At 29.9% G+C, this 9680-nt stretch overlaps 1 pseudogene; it reads left to right on the plus strand.

Moving 5' to 3' along the window:
* The first annotated feature begins 6738 nt into the window (after positions 1-6738).
* On the plus strand, positions 6739-9338 carry LOC111315824 (uncharacterized; annotated as a pseudogene).
* Positions 9339-9680: the final 342 nt, after the last annotated feature.

Raw genomic sequence — 9680 nt, forward strand, 5'->3', positions numbered from 1 at the left:
TTTCACCTTCCTGAGACTTAGCTATCATATTGTGACTATCGCCCTTTGATATGTGGTGCTAGGATTCTTTAGCCTAAAAGGATTGACTTTATAGCAAAATATGCCCTACATGGTTACGAATGTAATTTTTTTCATATCTTTGCGAGCTATTTTAATCTAGTTATAGCTGAAAAATCCATCCATGAATGAAAAAGTGAAGTGTTTAGCAGTGTTATCCATAAGGTTATTAACATGTGGTAACAAAAAATTATCTATTTGGCTGGCCCTATTTAAATTATCTATGTGGTAACACACATTCTAACTTTACCACCTTTTTAAGGAATTAGGATTATATTGGCTATCCATTTAGGGTACTTGGCTACTTCTAAAAAACTTATGTCAAATTGCTTCTTTACTTTCTCTTTTATCTTTAATAATATTTTTGGTTTCATACATCTTAACTTTTGCAGTATCGGTCAACACTATGGTTTTAAAGGTAATCTATGCTCAACCACATCTACGTTAAGTCTAGGCATATCTTAATAAGATCATACAAATACATTCACATATTCTTGCAACAAATTCATTAGTTTCTATTTCTCAATTGACAATAGTGAAGTACTAATCCTAACTTTTTTATTATTCTTACTATCTCTTAAATTCAACAAGTAAATAGATTCCTGATGGGGTTCTATAATTTTTTCCTCTCATTTTATCCATTTTAACAGATCATAAGGCAAATCATAGTCTTTTGAATCAACATTGTTATCAAGTTTGCCAATGTGAATCAAATTTTCAAAATCAAACCCGACATTATCATTTTGGTCGTTCGTAATGTTCATTATTAAAAACCTAAAAATGAGTATAATCACAAAGAAATATATATTGATTTTGGCAAGGTCAAGGAGAATAGCAATGAAATAGAAAAAAATGAAGAACATGGTATATTGAAATGCATCGCATTCATCATTTTATTATGACAATTAAAGTAAGCCCACACATTTAACCTCTGCATGTTCTTGGATAGAAGCAATTAGAATTCTAAAGTTTGAATTGTTCAAGGAGAATGAAAATAGTGTATCGTTCTTAGATTTCCTAACCTAGGAAAAGAAAAAAGAACATCACTTTATCTTTTATATCTTTCTTATCTGCCCTATTATACACTTAAAAAAATGCTTCTTCTAATCCCATTACTGACTTACCTTTTTCAACCTTTGATGATCTAGGCTAGACATATTCATCGAAGTGAAATGTTTCGTACAGATCAAGGAACATCATTCTTCTGTCAACTGATTCATGCTTTTTGAGGCATGCCATTCTTTTTTTTTTTCTTGCATCATGTTCTTTCTATCAATAGTAGTAGGTTTATAACCAAAACCCTATCTTTTTTTATTCTCATTTATGCTCGGTGCCTTTTAAATTCCTTGTAAAGACCTTTCCAAACCTTGTCTCGCTTGCCAACCTTTAACAATAGTTTGCTTGATCACCATACCTGTAGTCTTTGATAGTCGAAAGACTGGTATCTTTAACCCTTTTTAGACATAAGTAGCATTTACTACTTCAAAAGCCCTAAACGATCATTCGATCACCTCTTTCGTAGCTTCAACATAATGAGTAATCAGAGTTTTGATTACTAACAAATCTTTTCCACCATCTAAGCAAACTTGTTTCCCTTTAACGATGAATTTTATCTTCTAGTGTAAAATGATGGTACAATTTCAATGGCATAGATCTAAGTCTTTCGAGTAAACAGCTATATATAGATTGTATTTCGTCACTTAAAATGGAACATTGAAAGTACACGGACCAATCTATAATAAAATTTTTATATCACCAATCACCTTTCTTCATGCCATATCAAAAGCTCTTAAAATCATATGACTATTTTTCATGTGGAAAGGGTCCATTGGCAGTTTTGACAATGTTGTCATAGGCATGACATTCATATATGACCCATTATCAATCAATACTTTAGCCATGATATGGTTTTATACTTAACAATTATGTGTAGAGCCTTAACACCACTTCATCTCTTTGGGAGTATTTCATCATCATTAAAAGTAATAAAGTTTGGGGTTATAATATTTTCGATCATGTGATCTACCTTCTCGATAGAAATATTATGTTCTACATAAGCTTGATTGAGCACTTTTAACAAAGCATTTTTATATGGCTTCGAATTTAACATTAGTGATAATAAAGAAATATGAGTTGACAGTTTGTTCAATTGGTCGACCACATTGTAGTCGCTATGCTTATTGATCTTTAAGAACTCACAAGCTTTTTTCTTTAATATTGGTTTGTTGATTCGTACTTCTGAGTTTACTACTAGCTGAAAACCTTGACTTTCCCTTATGTTTTCTTTTCCTATTCTACCTTGTCCTTTTCTGACCATATTTTATATCTCGAAAGTGTAACACTGGCCACTTTAAGTCATTCCTTTTAGGCCTATTATCTTTGCAGTATTTTTTATACTTGGATCATTCGAGGTTATATCAAGTCTTGTATTATAACATGATAGTTGTATTTTCATGGGATTGCTTTATCAATCTGGTAAGGGAATGGACTAGGGATATAAATGGTTATTAGCGTCCTAGAAAAAGAAATAGCTTTTTTAGTTATGGGCTTTTATTTCTTATCATAGTATATTATGAGTGGTTTGGAGATAAAAAACTTACCAAAATGCTCACCACCCATCGTAATCACACTGCTCTCATCATATTCATCATAAAACTCAATGATGGCTATGTCCATCAAGCTTTACAATATTCGTCTAAAGGCTTCACAACCTTGGATCGAATGTTCAACCATTCTTCTATGGTACTTGTAAAATTGGTTAAGGCTTTATGACTTTAACTGTCATCCAAAAATAATGGTTGAATCATGCCTATTTTACACAAATAGTCATACACATGTATAAAAGGGGTTTTCACTTCATCCACTCATCTTTTGATCCTCACATCTTTTCCATTACCCACCATATTAATCTTCCTTTCAATGTGATCTAACAAAGAGTTTTCATTGACACTTGGCTTAAATTTGGTATCAAAAGTTAAGAGCTCATCATTTATCAAACCTTGCACTTTATGTTTAAGTGTCTATTGATTTTTGGTAAAATATCCTGTAACACTATAATGATAATCACATTTAGTGTTAAGGTTATACCAACTCAGGTAAGGTGGCTTTAATGATGTCACGTAGGCAGCAATAGGTGGCCTCTTAACAACTGAGGGTATAAAATGAATATAAGACATGAAAATTGGGTTGAAATGAGGTCTTTCCCAAATGTTATTATTTTGTGAGTTTTTTTAGTTGTTGTTTTGGTGGGTTGGTTTGGTGAATGGTCAAATTAAAGGTACGAGGTGTAATTGGATGGTTGAGGATTAAATCTTGGTCTATGTGGTGATTATTGAGATGCTCGATAATAATATAGTTGCTGAGAAATTTGATTGGTAACAGGGTAATAAGAAAGGTATGGTGGGTTTGAATTATATAAAATGAAAATATGGTATAAGGGATTTTCGTAAGTATCTACATATGTCTCATGTTTCTTCTTTTTTGAATTTGTTATCTTCTTTTTGGGCCTTTCAATTTTGTCACTTTTAATGGCTATCATTTCTCTTGAAATTATTATATCAATGAACTTTTTTGTTGCATTGCCCACCAACTCATCATAGTATGGAGCTTTCAGTATGTTGACAAATAGCACAGTTATCTCCTTCTTAGTTAGTGATGGTTAGACATGGGCTGTCGCATCTCTCCATCGATGTACATATTCTTTAAAGGTTTCCATTTATTTTTTCTCTATATTTTGTAATGAAAACCTATCAGGGGCCATATAAAAAACATGCTTATATTGGGTAATGAAAGTTTTGGCCAAGTTTTTTCATGAATAGATTTGGTTCTGATCTAGCTGCACGTACCATCTTACTGTCAATCCAATTAAACTGTATTGAAAATAGTGTATCAGGAGTTTACCATTTTGGGTATGACCATTCATCTTTTGACAGAATATGGTAAGGTGAGCAGAATGACATCTTGTTCTATTGTATTTTTCAAAATCTAAGGTTTTAAATTTTGCCATGATGACAAAGTCATGTACTAGGCTAAGCTCATTAGTGTCAATAACCCCATAGATATAATTACCTTTTATGACTTTGAGCCTTTTTTTCAAGTTTATCATACTTATTTCATATTTTTTATTTCATAATGGGCTCTGACATTTCACAAGACCTCTCTTATTCAACTGGGTTATCAAGATTTGATACTACAGTGGGGTCAGTTGGGATAGATCCCGGATTCGTATTCAAGTGGATCTATTATTGGCTAGTAGACTGATTGACATAAGGGTATGGTTGTACACTTGGTGGTTGTACGTTTATGCCATGAGGAGTTTGAACTTGAGCTTGAGGCCAAGTGAATCCCATAGGGTATAATGGCTCATTCGTATTAACTTCTTCCTCTAGCCTTAATGCACTAGCAACCTTTTTACCTTTCAATGAACTAGACAATAACTATCTTAATCCAGCCATTTGTGCTTTGGTACTTTGTTGCATCCACTGCAACAAATTTGACAATTTGTGACACTTTTTCTAAGTGATGCATTATATTTTATCACGTAAAGTATGAAAAAGGTAACAAAAAATATATTTCATCACCTTTTTATTATGTTTTGATATTTTATATGACAATATATAAAATCATCACATGATAACATCATCGAAATCTTGCTGCCAAATTTTGCTGCCAAATTTGTTTGGTGGAAAATATTTTTGTGACATTTTTTATTTTAGGCAACGTTATAATTGTCACCAATTTAAAATTTTATTTGTGACAAATTTTTTCTAATAGATTTTAGGTGACATTATTAATTTTTATCATAAATTGAACACTTTAATTAACTATAAATGACATTGCAATTTCGTTACATCAATGTATGGTGTTATATGACGATATTATAAATGTCACAAACTTTTATCACCAAATTTATTTAGTGGAAAATTTTTGTGATGTTTTTTATTTTAGGTGACGTTTACATTTTTTCACTAATTTAAAATTTTATCTGTGATGAATTTTTCTAATAGATTTTAGATGATGTTATTAATTTTTGTCATAAATGTAATACTTTAGTTAACTATTAATGACATTGCAATTTTGTCACCTTTACTTTATGATATTATATGACAATAACATAAATGTCACAAACTTTTACTGTCAATTTTATTTGGTGAAAAATTTTTTGTGACTTTTTTTTATTTTAAGTGACATTATAAATGTGTCACTAATTTAAAATTTTATCTGTGACAGATGTTTTCTAATAGATTTTAGGTAATGTTATTAATTTTTATAGCAGATTGAATACTTTAGTTAATTATTAATGACATTGCAATTTCGTCAAGTCAATTTATAGTGTTATATAATGATAACATAAATGTCATAAACTTTTACCACCAAATTTATTTAATGGAAAATTTTTTATGACATTTTTTTAATCTTAAATAACGTTATAATTTTGTCACCAATTTAAATTTTTATTTGTGACAAATTTTTTGTGATAGGTTTTAGATAACATTATTAATTTTGTCACAAATTGAATTCTTTAATTAACTATTAATGACATTATAATTTCATTACATTAATGTTTTATGTTATATGACGATAACATAAATGTCACAAACTTTTACCATCAATTTTATTTGGTGAAAAATTTTTTATTACAGTTTTTATTTTAGGTGACGTTATAATTTTGTCACTAATTTAAAATTTTATCTATGATGAATTTTTTTGATAAATTTTTGTCACAAATTGAGCACTTTAGCTAACTATTAATGACATCATAATTTCATCACATCAATGTTTGGTGTTATATGATGATAAAATAAATGTGACAAACTTTTACCACCAAATTAATTTAATGAAAAAATATTTTGTAACATTTTAGATTCTAGGTAACGTTATTTATCCATCACTAATAAATTCAAATTAATATATAATTTATAAGTGACGATTCGACTTAGCTTATATATACCTATTATTATGCCTATTTAAGAATATAATTTTTTAATTGAGCATAATTTATTTATGTATTCATATATGAAACTTTTATACTTAAAGAAAATGAATTAAATGTTACATATAATAAAAATTTTAAAATACACATATTATTTATAATTTTAAAAGAAATTTTAAAAATTTAAAAGTTTCTAATTTAAATTTTTTGTTAAAGGAAACTTTTTAAAGTAAAAAATTATTTTTACTTATATATATGTATTAAAATTTTTTCAAAATATTTTTGGAGACACTGCCTTTAAAAATTGATGATACTCTACTCATCCATATCTTATCCAATAATATCTTTACTTAGACATTGATGCTATTGAGATTAAATTTTGTTAATAAACAAATTCATAATTTTATAATGTATAAAAAATAATATCAAAATTGTAACTTTTATATAAAAATTAATTTTAATTCAAGTTTCCCCTAAACTTCTAAACTACATCGTTTTAGTTTTTTTATTAGGTTTTTCACACTCCCTCCAAAATCATGCTAACCATCTCATGGATTGTCTTTTTGCCAAACACGTCCCTCCTTCATACTCTATTCTGCTCTCCTTGTAGTTTACAGGCCACTCTCCTCTGCTTTTTTCAAGACATTGTCGATCAGTAGCAAATTTAATCATTGTTGATCGATTAGAAATGCGCCCAGGTTTGTCTTCATCTTTTTTACACGTTGAGTGAAGCAAAATTTAGTTAATATTTTATTTTAGGAGCAATATGGAGCAAGCAAACAGATTCCAACGAATCTCTGTCTCCATCATTGTCATTGCCAAGGAACCCAGAATTAGAAATAGAACCAACTACTGTAACGACTACGATTGGAAACCTAGTTAACTCTTTCAACAAATAACGAATTTTCAGAGAAGTCACACTCACTCTCCGCATCGATCTTTGCGATGCTTGCATAGAGTTCTCTTTTCTTCGTGTCCATAGCCTCTATTTCCTCCTCAAATCCTTTCGATCCATAGCCCAGTTTGAGTCCTCCATCTTCTCTTTTCCCACACCTAATCCTCCAAGGTTCATAATTTGTAAATACCATTTAAAAAAAATCTCTGGGTTTTTTTTTTCTTTCTTTTTTAATTTGTGTGTTGAATTTATGCCTTTTGGGTGCAGTGGTTCCAATGTCGTTTGAGCATTCATTGATGAAAAATAAGGATGACAAAGCAAGAAGCTTGGATTATATGTTTAGTTTATAGCCAATGAAGATTAACAGTCTTTCCATGGACACAAAAGTTGTTCTAATGCTCAGAGTCTTGGAATGTTGCTATCTACTTCACCTGGAAAGCACTCATTTGGCCCATCAACACAAAGCCATCCCTGTGATTCTATATATACTTCTAAAAAAATGTATTTAGATTTGTGCTTCTATAAAAAGATGACTTGAATTAATGAGTGATAGTTCTTGTTGATGGAAAATGGGAAGAGGGATTGAGAAGTGACATTGGATGTCATTGTGGAATATAGCATAAAGCATGTTACATTGTATCAAAACCAAACAATTAGGGTGTTGTTTCATAGCTGCAATTTACCTGCATTTAACCAAATATTTTGAGGAATATAAATATCAATATGAATGTAATCTTTGAGTACTTGATGTGATACAGGTTTTGATGAATGTGTTATCAACTTAAGGAGTTCTTAAACAAGTTGGTGCATGTCTGGATGCTTTAGTCTCAATAATGTTAGATTCCTCAGCCAATCAAATGGTATTTTTCCCTTATTTGGTTGTGCCAATGTATTTCTTAGCAAAATTCACTAAATTTTAGTATAAATTTATAGTTTAGTTAGTTTCATTTCATTTTTTTGTTGCCAATTTTTATTAATAGCTCTTTATACTAATGCTAATGCTATTGACTTGTTTTACTGCATCATCATAGTTGTATAACCTTGAAATCTATTTTAGCTTGTATAGTTTGTAAATTCATCATGCCATTCTTAAAGCATTTCCATTTTAGTCCTTAAAGAAGTTTAGTTCTCAAAGATGGTGTTTAGCTCTATCAATAGTATATTTGAATGGCAGCAAAAATGTTTTTTTATAACCTTTTGGGCTTTAAAGGAATAGAAGAAAAAACACCTAACTTTACTTCTTTCCTCTTCAATTATGGTTCTTTAAATGATGAAGATATAAGTTGCCAGTTCTCTCCTATGCTTTTTCTACTTTCATACAAGTAACAAGGATTGGTGATTTCTTGCCATTTTACAAGATTAACATTATGGGCTTTTAGGAGTTAATGGTTTTCTCAAATACTAACTTAATATTCCATCAAAATCCTCTCTGATCTGCTAGTCAAAAGCATCTTGAAAGGATGTTGCATAAAGGAAGAATAATTTGTAATAGCTATTGTAATTAGATGTTTAGATTTGCAAAAATCCTTCCACTATTTCCATCTTATAGGTCTTCTTAGAAACTATAGGTGATGGAAACCTAGTTTTGACATTAAAATAGAAAAGGTTTCATGAGGACTGGAAACGTTCGAGTTAACTGTATGTGAGAATAGCATTTTTAAATAATCCTTGAAGCTGAGCAGAGGTTTTATACTAAACTATGTAGCCAAAGAAAGGCTCCCTATAACTTTTTCGCATGATTTCTAGTAATTATATCTTTCATATGTCCATTCCATCTGATGTATATATGCATAATGTTTTTGCTATTATTCCTTAGGATTTTGAAGTATGTAATGCCATTGATGAAGTTGTAGAGCTAATACGAGACAACCAAGTGGATGAAAATCTCATGTACTTGAAAATAGTAGCTGGGATATTTATTTCAATGCCTTGTTCTTATTTTTTAATGCTTCTGTTTATTACCTACTATGTCTACATCCAACGTCTTAAACCCATTGAAAATAAATTAGGAAATGTATTATTTTTTCAATGAAGTTTGCCTATTAATATGTGTAGAAAAAATTGATCTCTGAATACTATATATCTTTTTAATGCCATGTTATGTCTTACTAATTCAGTTTTACTGAAAATGAAAGACCATTCTGATGATAAGGTTAAAATGCAAAGAGTTCTTACTTTTACTCATAAGACATGTAAATGGGAGGGAAAGGTCTCCCATGGTAACCATTCATGAATATGTAAGAAAACTTTTCGGTGAAAATTTTGTTTTTCCTTATCAAAGAGCCCTTGCCCTGTTCTTGTGATTCTTAATTTGATGTGGTTGCTTGTGCTGTGCCTGTGTGTCACTGTTTTATTTGTTTGCATGTTTATATCTTTGTTTAAGTTACTATTATAACTTCTGCCTTTCTATCTTGATTTGGATTATAAAACGTTATTCCTATGATGTAACATATATCAAAGCATGATAATGACATAGGCTCCTTGAAGGCAGGTTCAATTATAATTTTCCCATCATTTATCTGAATTGATTTAAAAATAGGCTTAAGGTAATGGTGATTACTTATTCAAACATAAACCACCCATCTTTTGTCTATTTCCTATTATTAGTACCAATATTGTAGATCAAGAAGTTTACTTGTTAATTTCTTGACAATACCTGTTCTTTAATTCAGGGTAAGGCCTTATTTAAAAATTTCATATGCATAAACTAGATTAGTTTGTGTTTTATATTAGTTTTAATCCTATTGTCTGTACTGTGGTTTGTTTTGATATTTGTTATATTTTATTTATTGTAGC

Source organism: Durio zibethinus, chromosome 20, assembly GCF_047325235.1.
Source record: "Durio zibethinus cultivar Kanyao isolate XHJ-2024 chromosome 20, ASM4732523v1, whole genome shotgun sequence".
Taxonomy (NCBI): Eukaryota; Viridiplantae; Streptophyta; class Magnoliopsida; order Malvales; family Malvaceae; genus Durio; species Durio zibethinus.